Here is a 15,066-nt window from a genome sequence, read left to right on the forward strand (position 1 = left end):
CATTGCATCAGGATCTCGTTTAATTCGAGATGGCTACTCATTTAAATACGAGAATAATGTTTGTTCTATTTATATGAGTGATATGTTTTATGGTCATGCCCCGCTGGTGAATGGTTTATTCTTAATGAATCTCGAACGTAATGTTACACATATTCATAGTGTGAATACCAAAAGATGTAAAGTTGATAACAATAGTCCCACATACTTGTGGCACTGCCGCCTTGGTCACATTGGTGTCAAGCGCATGAAGAAGCTCCATGCTGATGGACTTTTAGAGTCTCTATATTATGAATCATTTGACACATGCGAACCATGCCTCATGGGCAAGATGACCAAGACTCCGTTCTCCGGAACAATGGAGCGAGCAACCAACTTATTGGAAATCATACATACTGATGTGTGAGGTCCAATGAGCGTCGAGGCTCGCGGAGGATATCGTTATGTTCTCACTCTCACTGATGACTTAAGTAGATGGGTATGTCTACTTGATGAAACACAAGTCTGAGACATTTGAAAAGTTCAAGGAATTTCAGAATGAGGTAGAGAATCAACGTGACCGAAAGATAAAGTTCTTACGATCAGATCGTGGGGGTGAATATTTAAGTCACGAATTTGGTACGCACTTAAGGAAATGTGGAATCGTTTCACAACACACACCGCCTGGAACACCTCAGCGAAATGGTGTGTCCGAACGTCGTAATCGCACTATATTGGATATGGTGCGATCTATGATGTCACTTACCGATTTACCTCTATCAGTTTGGGGATACGCTCTAGAGACAGCTACATTCACTTTAAATAGGGCACCGTCTAAATCCGTTGAGACGACACCATATGAATTATGGTTTGGGAAGAAACCTAAGCTATCGTTTCTAAAAGTTTGGGGATGCGATGCTTATGTCAAGAAACTTCAACCTGAGAAGCTCGAACCCAAGTCAGAAAAATACGTCTTCATAGGATACCCTAAGGAAACCATTGGGTATACCTTCTACTTAATATCCAAGGGCAAGATCTTTGTTGCCAAGAATGGGTCCTTTCTGGAGAAAAGTTTCTCTCGAAAGAATTAAGTGGGAGGAAAGTAGAGCTTGATGAAGTACTACCTCCTAAAACGGTGAGTAGTGCAACTCAGGAAGATGTTCCTGTGGTGCCTGCGCCGACAAGAGAGGAGGTTAATGATGATGATCAAGATACTTCGGATCAAGCTCCTACTGAACTTCAAAGGTCCACAAGGACACGTTCCACACCAGAGTGGTACGGCAACCCTATCTTAGAAATCATGTTGTTAGACAACGGTGAACCTTCGAACTATGAAGAAGCGATGGCGGGCCCAGATTCCAACAAATGGCTTGAAGTCATGCAATCCGAGATAGGATCCATGTATGAAAACAAAGTGTGGACTTTGACAGACTTGCCTGATGATCTGCGAGCAATAGAAAACAAATGGATCTTTAAGAAGAAGACGGATGCGGATGGTAATGTTACCATATATAAAGCTCGACTTGTCGCTAAGGGTTATCGACAAGTTCAAGGGATTGACTACGACGATACATTCTCTCCCGTAGTGAAGCTGAAGTCCGCCCGAATCATGTTAGCAATTGCCGCATACTATGATTATGAGATATGGCAAATGGACGTCAAAACGGCATTCCTTAACGGTCACCTTAAGGAAGAACTGTATATGATGCAGCCGGAAGGTTTTGTCGACCCTAAGAATGCTAACAAGGTATGCAAGCTCCAGCGCTCCATCTATGGGCTGGTGCAAGCATCTCGGAGTTGGAACATTCGCTTTAATGAGATGATTAAAGCGTTTGGGTTTATGCAGACTTATGGAGAAGCTTGCGTTTACAAGAAAGTGAGTGGGAGCTCTGTAGCATTTCTCATATTATATGTGGATGGCATACTTTTGATGGGAAATGATATAGAACTTTTGGACAACATTAAGGCCTACTTGAATAAGTGTTTTTCAATGAAGGACCTTGGAGAAGCTGCTTACATATTAGGCATAAAAATCTATAGAGATAGATCAAGACGCCTCATAGGTCTTTCACAAAGCACATACATTGACAAGATATTGAAGAAGTTCAATATGGATCAGTCCAAGAAGGGGTTCTTGCCTGTGTTGCAAGGTGTGAAATTGAGTTCGGCTCAATGCCCGACCACGGCAGAAGATAGAGAAAAGATGAGTGTCGTCCCCTATGCCTCAGCCATAGGGTCTATCATGTATGCCATGACCTGTACCAGACCTGATATAAACCTTGCCGTAAGTTTGGTAGGAAGGTACCAAAGTAATCCCGGCATGGAACACTGGACAACGGTCAAGAACATCCTTAAGTACCTGAAAAGGACTAAGGATATGTTTCTCGTATATGGAGGTGACGAAGAGCTCATCGTAAAGGGTTACGTCGATGCTAGCTTTGACACGGATCTGGATGACTCTAAGTCACAAACCGGATACGTGTATATTTTGAATGGTGGGGCAGTAAGCTGGTGCTGTTGCAAGCAGAGCGTCGTGGCGAGATCTACATGTGAAGCGGAGTACATGGCAGCCTTGGAGGCAGCGCATGAAGCTATTTGGGTGAAGGAGTTCATCACCGACCTAGGAGTCATACCCAATGCGTCGGGGCCGATCACACTCTTCTGTGACAACACTGGAGCTATTTCACTTGCCAAGGAGCCCAGGTTTCACAAGAAGACCAGGCACATCAAGCGTCGCTTCAACTCCATCCATGAAAATGTTCAAGATGGAGACATAGATATTTGTAAAGTACATATAGACCTGAATGTAGCAGATCCGTTGACTAAACCTCTCCCTAGAGCAAAACATGATCAACACCAGGACGCAATGGGTGTTCGATACATCACAATGTAACTAGATTATTGACTCTAGTGCAAGTGGGAGACTGTTGGAAATATGCCCTAGAGGCAATAATAAAATGGTTATTATTATATTTCTTTGTTCATGATAATTGTCTATTGTTCATGCTATAACTGTATAATCCGAAAATCATAATACATGTGTGAATACATAGACCACAACAAGTCCCTAGTGAGCCTCTAGTTGACTAGCTCGTTGATCAATAGATAGTCATGGTTTCCTAACTATGGACATTGGATGTCATTGATAACGGGATCACATCATTAGGAGAATGATGTGATGGACAAGACCCAATCGTAAGCATAGCACAAAGATCGTGTAGTTCGTTTCGCTAGAGCTTTTCCAAATGTCAAGTATCATTTCCTTAGACCATGAGATTGTGCAACTCCCGGATACCGTAGGAGTTCTTTGGGTGTGCCAAACGTCACAACGTAACTGGGTGACTATAAAGGTGCACTACGGGTATCTCCAAAAGTGTCTGTTGGGTTGGCACAAATCAAGACTGGGATTTGTCACTCCGTATGACGGAGAGGTATCTCTGGGCCCACTCGGTAATGCATCATCATAATGAGCTCAATGTGACCAAGTGTCTGGTCACGGGATCATGCATTACAGTACGAGTAAAGTGACTTGCCGGTAACGAGATTGAACGAGGTATTGGGATACCGACGATCGAGTCTCGGGCAAGTAACGTACCGATTGACAAAGGGAATTGAATACGGGATTGATTGAATCCTCAACATCGTGGTTCATCTGATGAGATCATCGAGGAGCATGTGGGAGCCAACATCCAGATCCCGCTATTGGTTATTGACCGGAGAGGCGTCTCGGTCATGTCTGCATGTCTTCCAAACCCGTAGGGTCTACACACTTAAGGTTCGGTGATGCTAGGGTTGTAGAGATATGAGTATGCAGTAACCCAAAAGTTGTTCGGAGTGCCGGATGAGATCCTGGGCATCACGAGGAGTTCCGTAATTGTCCGGAGGTGAAGAATTATATATAGGAAGTGCAGTTTCGGCCATCGGGGAAGTTTCGAGGGTCACCGGTATTGAACCAGGACCATCGGAAGGGTCCCGGGGGTCCACCGGGTGGGGCCACCTATCCCGGAGGGCCCCGTGGGCTGAAGTGGGGAGGGGAACCAGCCCCTGGTGGGCTGGTGCGCCCCCCTTGGTCCCCCCTGCGCCTAGGGTTGGAAACCCTAGGGTGGGGGGCGCCTCCACTTGCCTTGGGGGGCAAGCCTCCCCCTTGGCCGCCGCCCCCCTTGGAGATCCCATCTCCTAGGGCCGGCCCCCAGGGGGCCTATATAAAGGGGGGAGGGAGGGCAGCCGCACCCCATGCTCTTGGCGCCTCCCTCTCCCCTTGCTACACCTCTCCCTCTCGTAGAAGCTCGGCGAAGCTCTGCCGAGATCACTGCTGCATCCACCACCACGCCGTCGTGCTGCTGGATCTCCGTCAACCTCTTCTTCCCCCCTTGCTGGATCAAGAAGGAGGAGATGTCTTCCTCAACCGTACGTGTGTTGAACGCGGAGGTGCCGTCCGTTCGGCACTAGGATCTCCGGTGATTTGGATCACGACGAGTATGACTCCCTCAACCCCGTTCTCTTGAACGCTTCCGCACGCGATCTACAAGGGTATGTAGATGCACTCCCCTCTCTCGTTGCTAGATGACTCCATAGATTGATCTTGGTGAACGTGGGAATTTTTTTATTTTATGCAACGTTCCCCAACAGGCCGGCGGCCTAGAGGGGGCGCGCCAAGGGGGAGTCCAACTAGGATTCCCAATCCTAGTTGGTCTCCCTTTCCTATTCCAAGAAGGGGAGAAGGGGAAAGAGGTGGAGGAGAAGAAGGAAAGGGGGCCGCGCCCCCCACCCCTAGCCCAATTCGGTTTGGGCTTGGGGGAGATGCCTCCACCTGGCCGCCGCCTCCTCTCTTCCACTAAGGCCCATGAAGGCCCATTAGTCCCCCGGGGGGTTCCGGTAACCTCCCAGTACTCCGAAACTTATTTGATACGACCCGACACTATTCCGGTGTCCGAATACCTTTGTGCAATATATCATTCTTTATGTCTAGACCATTTAGAGACTCCTCGTCATGTCCGCGATCTCATCCGGGACTCCACACAAACTTCGATCATCAAAAACACATAACTCTTAATACAAATCGTCATCGAACATTAAGCGTGCGGACCCGACGGGTTCGAGAACTATTAGACATGATCGAGACACATCTTCGATCAATAACCAATAGCGGAACCTGGATGCTCATGTTGGCTCCTACATATTCTACGAAGATCTTTATCGGTCAAACCGCACAACAACATACGTTGTTCCCCTTGTCATCGGTATGTTACTTGTCCGAGATTCGATCATCGGTATCATCATACCTAGTTCAATTTCGTTAGCGGAAAGTCTCTTTACTCATTCCGTAATGCTTCATCCCGCAACTAACTCATTAGTCACATTGCTTGCAAGGCTTATAGTGATGAGTATTACCGAGAGGGCCCAGAGATACCTCTCCGATACTCGGAGTGACAAATCCTAATCTTGATCTATGCCAACTCAACAAACACCTTCCGAGACACCTGTAGAGAATCTTTATAATCACCTAGTTACGTTCTGACGTTTGATAGCACACAAGGTGTTCCTCCGATATTCGGGAGTTGCATAATCTCATAGTCAGAGGAACATGTATAAGTCATGAAGAAAGCAGTAGCAATAAAACTGTAATGATCATAATGCTAAGCTAACAGATGGGTCTTGTCCATCACATCATTCTCCTAATGATGTGATCCCGTTCATCAAGTGACAACACATGTCTACTATTAGGAAACATAACCATCTTTGATCAACGAGCTAGTCAAGTAGAGGCATACTAGGGACACTATGTATTGTTTATGTATTCACACATGTACTAAGTTTCCGGTGAATACAATTCTAGCATGAATAATAAACAATTATCATGATATAAGGAAATATAAATAACAACTTTATTATTACCTCTAGGGCATATTTCCTTCAGTCTCCCACTTACACTAGAGTCAATAATCTAGATTACAAAGTAATGATTCTAACACCCATGGTGTCTTGGTGTTGATCATGTTTTGCTCGTGGAAGAGGCTTAGTCAACGGGTCTGCAACATTCAGATTCGTATGTTTCTTGCAAATCTCTATGTATCCCTCCACGACTTGATTACGGATGGAATTGAAGCGTCTCTTGATGTGTTTGGTTCTCTTGTGAAATCTGGATTCCTTTGCCAAGGCAATTGCACCAGTATTGTCATAAAAAAATTCATTAGACCCGATGCACTAGGTATAACACCTAGATCGGATATGAACTCCTTCATCCATACTCCTTCATTTGCTGCTTCCGAAGTAGCTATGTACTTTGCTTCACACATAGATCCCACCATGATGCTCTGCTTGGAACCGCACCAACTGACAGCTCCACCATTCAATATAAATACGTATCCGAATTGCGACTTAGAGTCATCCCGGTCGGTGTCAAAGCTTGCATCGACGTAACCATTTATGACAAGATCTTTTTCACCTCCATAAACGAGAAACACATCCTTAGTCCTTTTCAGGTATTTTAGGAAGTTCTTGAGTACTGTCAAGTGATCCACTCCTAGATTACTTTGGTACCTCCCTGCTATACTTATAGCAAGGCACGCATTAGGTCTGGTACACAACATTGCATACATGATAGAACCTATGGCTGAAGCATAGGGAATGACTTTCATTTTTTTTTCTATCTTCTGAAGTGGTCGGGCATTGAGTCTGACTCAACTTCACACCTTGTAACACAGGCAAGAACCCTTTATTTGACTGATCCATTTTGAACTTCTTCAAAACTTTATCAAGGTATGTGCTTTGTGAAAGTCCAATTAAGCGTCTTGATCTATCTCTATAGATCTTGATGCCCAATATGTAAGCAGCTTCACCGAGGTCTTTCATTGAAAAATTATTATTCAAGTATCCTTTTATGCTACCTAGAAATTATGTCCTATTTCCAATCAACAATATGGCATCCACATATAATATTAGAGATGCTACAGAGCTCCCACTCACTTTCTTGTAAATACATACTTCTCCAAAAGTCTGTATAAAACCATATGCTTTGATCACATTATCAAAGCGTATATTCCAACTCCGAGAGGCTTGCACCAGTCCATAAATGGATCGCTGGAGCTTGCACACTTTGTTAGCACCCTTTGGATCGACAAAACATTCTAGTTGCATCATATACGACTCCTCTTTAAGAAATCCATTAAGGACTGCAGTTTTGACATCCATTTGCCAAATTTCATAATCATAAAATGCGGCAATTGCTAACATGATTCAGACAGACTTAAGCATCGCTACGGGTGAGAAGGTCTCATCGTTGTCAACTCCATGAACTTGTTGAAAAGCTTTCACAACAAGTCGAGCTTTGTAGACAGTAACATTACCGTTAGCGTCAGTCTTCTTCTTGAAGATCCATTTATTTTCTATGGCTTGCCGATCATCGGGCAAGTCCACCAATGTCCACACTTTGTTCTCATACATGGATCCCATCTCAGATTTCATGGCCTCAAGCCATTTCGCGGAATATGGGCTCATCATCGCTTCCTCATAGTTCGTAGGTTCATCATGGTCAGGGCCAGCCCTGAGGGGGGGCAGGGGGCGGCCGCCCCGGGCCCCCGAGATCTAGGGGGGCCCTCCCAGGTGTAGTGTACGTATAAAGGTAAGTCACCCATTGGCCATAGCTTCACGTAAAAAAAGGAAGCAGCCCAGGTCCAGAAAGGAAGGGATGGCAGTACGCACGTAAATCAGCGTACGATTGTGAGGAAACAAATCATTGTAACACACGTAAATCACGTCCTTTCGTTCTGTTTATTCCTTACTACCGTGAGACAATCTCCCTCAAAAATAAAAACAATCGTGTGACGTGATTTATTCCATAATTTCCTATATTCTCCGCTCTCTGCAGGCTCCAAACCCTAGTTCCCAAGTCGTAGAGCCTATTGAAAATAAGAATCGGAGGGCTGATTGGTCTCGACGTGCTGTACGCGATGACGACGCAGCAAGAACATCGCCTAGCCCTGAAAATTGGCACTGCCGGAGTGGGGCGCACACGTACATCACCGAGTGTGTGCCGCCAAAAATTCACATCACATCATCGCCGAGCGTCCAATGATTGATGCTGATCTAATCAATTTGAGGTACTGTATGTCATATTACTATTCCCTATTCCCGGCAAAAAGGAAAAGCACTATTCCCTACAATTTCAAGTGCCAAAATAAAATTCTTGAAGCTGAGAAGGACTTTCATGTTAAATATCTGTTTTCTTTAGTTGATATGAATCACTTCACTGAAATAAAGGATTTAAAAAAGTCACAGTGTTTAAAGATTTATTCGGATTACTGTGCATGTGACTGTTCCATCTTAGATAAAGAAAAGCTTTTAAATTTTGAAATTATTGTTGAACCATTTGGGATAAACAATGCCTAAAAGAGCTTAAATGGTTAGGCAACATTATTGTAACGCCCCGGATTCGATGCGCCAGATGTCTGTCAGTGATTCGCCGTCGTTGCCATGTCTTTTGCTTGCGTGTTGCATATTTTCATGTCATCATGTGCATTGCATTGCATACGTGTTCGTCTCATGCATCCGAGCTTTTTCCCCGTTGTCCGTTTTGCAATCCGGCACTCCTATGCCCTCCGGCGTCCCCTTCTTGCCTCTCTTCATGAGCGGGTGTTAAACGTTCTCGGAATGGACCGAGTCTTGCCAAGCGGCCTTGGTATAGCACCGGTATACCGCCTGTCAAGTTTTGTGTCATTTGGAGTTCGTTTGATACTCCAACGGTTAACCGCGTAGCCCGCAAAGCCCCTTTCTCTTTGCAGCCCAACACCCCTTCCAAAGTGGCCCAAAACCCATCCTAACCCCCTCCATGCTCTCGGTCGTTCGATCACGATCGTGTGGGCGAAAACCATGCCTCATTTGGACTCTCCTAGCTCCCAGAGTCTATAAATATGTGCTCCCTCCCGGATTTTTTCGCGCAGTCCAAACCCTAGCCTCGCTCTCTCTCCGCCGACGGACATGTCCGCCCTCGCCCTCGCCCAACCGCAGCGCGCCACATGGCGTTCGCCGCCTCCCACGTCCCCGATTTATTTTGACATTATCATGCCATGTTCATCGCATCGTATCTCTGCATCCGTAGCTCCGTTTTGTGCGTGTAATATGTCAAATTGTTCGCCTCAACGAGTACTTCATTTCATTCCATTGCGTCATTTTCATTTGAGCTCATCCTGATGCCCGAATCATTGTTGCAAGAGTGCATGTTGCTGTTAATCTGCTGAAAATGTTACAACTTGATGATTTGTCATTTTTGCCATGATTGATGTGTGCATCTTATGAACTTGAGCCCTACATATGTCTTTAACTATGCCATGCCATATTTACAGAGGTGTATGCTATGTATTTTTGTGATTAATTTGGTGACTAGCACAAGGATATAAACTAGGCCTCATGATGTTGCTGATTTCAGTCCCTGCTCTGCTGTTATTTTTATGCCATGTAAACTTGATGCTACAGAGACATCCATGCTTATTTTGAGATACTTCAGTAAGGATGTTTTAAACATATGGTTATGAGCTATCCATCCATGCCCCTGGTTGCATTTATAGCTTGCTGTAGATTGTTCATATGTTGCTCCAAACTTGCTAAATGATGTTGCTATCAGCCTGTTAACATGAACTTCAATGTTGCCATGATTGTTGTTAGTTATCCATGCACCCTATGAACTTGATCTTGCCATGCTTAGCTTCATAAACATGTCTTCTTACTATTGGTTGCCTTGCCATGCCATGTATTGCTCTGTGGTGAGTGGTTCAAGCTCACCAACATGCCTACTTATTGTTGTTCCTGCCATGTATGAATCTGTCTCATAACTTGCCATGTTTATATGGGTGCCATCATATCTTGTGATCCTTTTTGGCTCATGGTCAGTAAGGGACTTTTGTTATATGCTATTAGTAGATTCATGCCATGCCTTTTTTTGCCATGATAAGTTCCTGTAACATGTTGTTTGATAGCTCTAAACATTGCAACCTGATGTTATTTCCTCATAAGTCTAAAACTGTTATTATTTGCAATCTTGCCATGTGTGTTTGAGCATGTTCTAGTGATTTCTGGAGATAGCTCGGTGTTCATGTTTTGTTATGCTTTGCATGTACTTCATGACCATGCCTTTTGTTTTCATATTGTGGTACTGTAGCATGTTGTTTTGATGCTTGCAATATGCCTACTTGCTGTTTTGGACATTGTTGTCATGCCTTGTATAGAGTGTATGTCTTGAACCGTTGCTCCGTTTTGAGTGTGCTCTATATGAAACTTGCCTAGTTTTGCATGTAGCTTCATATTATCATGTTGCATCCTTGTTTTGGTGTGTTTGCTTGATGTTTGTATGCATTTTGCATCAATGCCATGTTTTACTTGTTTTGCTCATATCTTCTAGGCCGAAACTCCGAATTAAATGAACTTTATATGTAACTTGACTAGAATCTCGTGTAGATCATCTTGGTGCATCTTAACTTGCTGTTTAACAACTTGAACACAAGGTTTATTCAGATCTGGACCAATTTCAAAATTTGCATATGAGGACTTACCGGAATTGTTATATGTTGTTCCCGGCCTCATTTAAACTTGCTTTGATGTGTTGCTCTTGTTTGCATCGTCTCTTGCCATGAGTAGCTTCATGTAGCCTTGTCATGCATCATGCTTGGTTGTGCATCATGCCTTGTTCATGTGTGGTGTGTTTACCATGTCGTGTGCTTCTTCTCGATAGTTCCCGTTTCGTTGCGATCGTGAGGATTCGTTCGTCTACGCTTGGTTCGGCTTCATCCGTTCGTCTTCTTCATGGACTCGTTCTTCTTCCTTGCGGGATTTCAGGCAAGATGACCGCTACCCTGGATCTCACTACTATCATTGCTATGCTAGTTGCTTCATTCTATCGCTATGCTGCGCTACCTATCACTTGTTCTTCAAGCCATCCCAAATTGCCATAAACCTCTAACCTTTGACACCCTTCCTGGCAAACCGTTGTTTGGCTATGTTACCGCTTTGCTCAGCCCCTCTTATAGCGTTGCTAGTTGCAGGTGAAGTTTGAAGATTGCTCCATGGTGGACAGGATTATGTTGGGATATCACAATATCTCTTATATTATTAATGCATCTATATATTTGGTAAAGGGTGGAAGACTCGGCCTTATGCCTGGTGTTTTGTTCCACTCTTGCCGCCCTAGTTTCCGTCATACCGGTGTTATGTTCCCGGATTTTGCGTTCCTTACGCGGTTGGGTGATTTATGGGACCCCCTTGACAGTTCGCTTTGAATAAAACTCCTCCAGCAAGGCCCAACCTTGGTTTTACCATTTGCCTCACCTAGCCCTTTTTCCCTTGGGAGTCGCGCTCTTGAGGGTCATCTTAATTTTACCCCCACCCCGGGCCAGTGCTTGTCTAAGTGTTGGTCCAAACCGAGCGATGTCCGGCGCCCCCTGGGCAATCAGGGTCTATGCCAACCCGACGTCTGGCTCATCCGATGTGCCCTGAGAACGAGATATGTGCAGCTCCTATCGGGATTTGTCGGCACAGCGGGAGGCTTTGCTGGTCTTGTTTTACCATTGTCGAAATGTCTTGTAAACCGGGATTCCGAGTCTGATCGGGTCTTCCTGGAAGAAGGTATATCCTTTGTTGATCGCGAGAGCTTATCATGGGCTAAGTTGGGACACCCCTGCAGGGTATAATCTTTCGAAAGCCGTGCCTGCGGTTATAGGCAGATGGGAATTTGTTAATGTTCGGTTGTAGACAACTTGACACCAGATCCGAATTAAAACGCATCAACCGTGTGTGTAGCCGTGATGGTCTCTTTTCGGCGGAGTCCGGGAAGTGAACACGGTTTCTGTGTTACGATTGACGTAAATAGGTGTTCAGGATCATCTCTTGATCATTGCTAGCTTCACGACCATTCCGCTTGTTCTCTTCTCGCCCTTATTTGCGTATTCTAGCCACCATATTTGCTTAGTCGCTGCTGCAACCTCACCACTTTACCCCTTCCTTTCCCTTTAAGCTTTGCTAGTCTTGATACCCATGGTAATGGGACTGCTGAGTCCTCGTGGCTCACAGATTACTACAACAACAGTTGCAGGTACAGGTTTCGCGATGATCTTGACGCGAGAGTGATGTTTGCTTGCTTTGAGTTCTTCTTCTGCTTCTTCTTCGATCAGGGGATAGGTTCCAGGTCGGCAGCCTGGGCTACAAGGGTGGATGTCATTTGAGTTTCTGTTTGTGTTTCATCCGTAGTCGGATGGTGCTCTGATGTATTGTGATGTTGTATTTGTGTGGCATTGTATGCCCCTTGTATGTATCCCCATCTATTATGTAATGTTGATGTAATGATATCCACCTTGCAAAAGCGTTTCAGTATGCAGGTCTATCCTTGGTGGGACCTTCGAGTTCCTTTTGGACAGGGTCTCATATTGGGCGTGACAAGTTGGTATCAGAGCCTCGACCGACCCTAGGAGCCCCCTTGATTGATCGTGTAGTTTGGCCGTTGTCGAGTCTAGAAGAAAACTATTTTCGGAGTCTAGTTATATCGGAGAGTAGGAATTCTCTTTACTCCTCAGCCCCTTCGTCACTCTGGTAAGGAATCTTGAAGTAGGTGTTTTGAACTACTCCTCTTCCCTTCAAACTTTCTTTAGGATCATGCAGTTGATTTTCTGATCGTTGGTTCTCAGCTCTTTTGATTCGGTGCATTTCTCGTCAAGTCGACTTGAGCCTCTTCATCTTTTCATTCAATCCTCAGTTGTTTTCTTTTCCCACCCACCCACCCTTCTTCTTCTCGGAACCGGAGTCCGTAATCGAGTATCCATCCTACTCGTGCGAAGTCTTTGCTTTCTTTCCTCAATGATTTCATACCGGTGTTTTCCTCTTGAAGTTATTCGTCGGTTTCCCCTGCCAAGTTGCCTTTGTTTTCCCGCCCTGCCACCCTTTTTCTTCCCGGAGTTTGAGTCTGTTTCGAGCATGAATTTCATTCGTGCAAAGCCTTTTCAGTCTTCCCTCAATTGTTTCAACTGGTGAATTCTCTTTTGTTTGACATTCTTCATCTCTTTTCCGGTGAAACCAATTCAAGTTTTTCGGGTTGATCACATTCTTTTCCTCGGATCAAATGTTTCCCCTTGCTCGTTCGCCTCTCGCCAGTTTATCCTTTCGGAGTGTTCAGGACATTTCAGGAGATTCGTCTGTGTTCCAATTAATTCGAGGTTGCCACCTCATTCAAATATTTCAATTGTTCTGGTGCATCATCTATTTGTTCAACATCCATTCCAATGTTGCTTTTCTCTTCAGTGGGCCCTAACCCATAGGTCTTTTTCCAGGATCTTACCTGACTCTTCTAATTTCCCCCGGAGTTATTCTCAATTCTTTTCAAGTGTGACGTAAGAATGGATTTCATCAGTCAGATGACTTTTCAAGATCGACTTCAATTCTTTTCTTTGTTGGTTCAACCTTTCCTCTTTTTCATTATTACGGAGTTTCTCAACAATTTCGGTGGTGTTTCTCGTCGTCTTTCTCAGCTTTGAAGACCGAAGAAGAGTTTTCCTCTAAATCTTGCCCGTTCTCTCGAAGATTCGTGGGTCTAGCTTCTTGTTACCCTCTCGAATTATTCCGTTTGTCAAAGATTCCTTTTCTTACCATCCGGAGTATGTCAGGAGTTGTTTTTCGGAGGCCATCGTCCATAAGAATTCTTCGTCCTCACATTTCAGCTACCGTTATCCATTTATCCCGGTGCTTCGTTCAAGTGTTCTTTAATCAGCTCATTATCTCTTCATTCTTTTGCATCTAAATCCCCTCGAGCATATTGGTTCTTCTAATTCTTTCCGGTGATTCATTCTCTTTCATCAATCATTTTCTAATTCTTACGGCGGTTCATTCAGATTCTTTTCCTTTGTTATCGTATCAATCCATTCGTTCTTTCCAATCCTACCGGTGGTTCATGAAGACTTTCTCTAATTTTGCGCCATATTCCCCTTAATCCCTTTCAAGAAGAATAAGTAGTATGCAAAATCCATTGTTTGTCATCAGTTTAATTTGATGAAGGATAAGCATACAATAAATCTTATTCTTATTTCATCCAAGCGAGTAATCCTTTCCTTCGGAGTTTGTTCTTGATGAATAAATTCTAGTTCCAAGTGTTTTCATCTTTTCTTTTCCGAAGTTCAATTTCCTCAGCCATTTCGTCGGAACCTCCATCTAAATCATCGCAAGGCTCGCCTTATTGTTTCATCCTTCAACTATCTCATAATCCTTTTGTTACCGGAGTTCTTCATGGTGGATCTTCATGATTTAATTCATTCTTCAGGAGTTCATCAAGATCTTGTTGGCGGAGTTCAAGTATCTTTTCTTCTCGCGTCTCGAAGCGCAAATAATTCTTCCTTTTCTTTTGAAGTGGAGTTTTGCATTTCTTTATTCCTCTCATCTATCCAATCATTTCCGTTTGTGGTCGGTTATCACCTCTTAATTTCTGAGATGTTATCCATAAGCCCACAACAAGCTTATTCTTTTCGTTGTTGAATTTTCTCAACAACTCCATTCAATCTTTTCTTCTAAGGTTGCTTTCTATTTCATTTGTGGCACAAGTTGTCATTTTCTTCTCCGTTCTTTTCATTCAACTCTTTTAATTCTTTCCAGAGGTTTTGTGTCATGTCTTCATCAGGTATCATTCCAGCCCCTTAAGGTCATGTTCTTTTCCTTCCATTTTCAGCCGGTGTGCTGCATAAATCCTTTCTGTCTTATTCCTTTCTTATCTCGTTCTAACCGGAGTGGTTTCAGAGTCTATCTGATTCCGTGAGGTTTCGATTCTCGTCATTCTCGTCGTTCCTCTCTTCTTCTCGAGTGCTCTCGATTCTTTGCTTATTCTCTTGAGTTCTTGTTTCAAATCATCCCTTTTCCCTTCCGTCTCGGTCCTAAGATCTCGGGATGAGATCTCTTGTTAGTGGAGGAGTGTTGTAACGCCCCGGATTCGATGCGCCAGATGTCTGTCAGTGATTCACCGTCGTTGCCATGTCTCTTGCTTGCGTGTTGCATAGTCATGTCGTCATGTGCATTGCATTGCATATGTGTTCGTCTCATGCATCCGAGCGTTTTCCCCGTTGTCCGTTT

Source organism: Triticum dicoccoides, chromosome 3B (assembly GCF_002162155.2).
Source record: "Triticum dicoccoides isolate Atlit2015 ecotype Zavitan chromosome 3B, WEW_v2.0, whole genome shotgun sequence".
NCBI lineage: Eukaryota > Viridiplantae > Streptophyta > Magnoliopsida > Poales > Poaceae > Triticum > Triticum dicoccoides.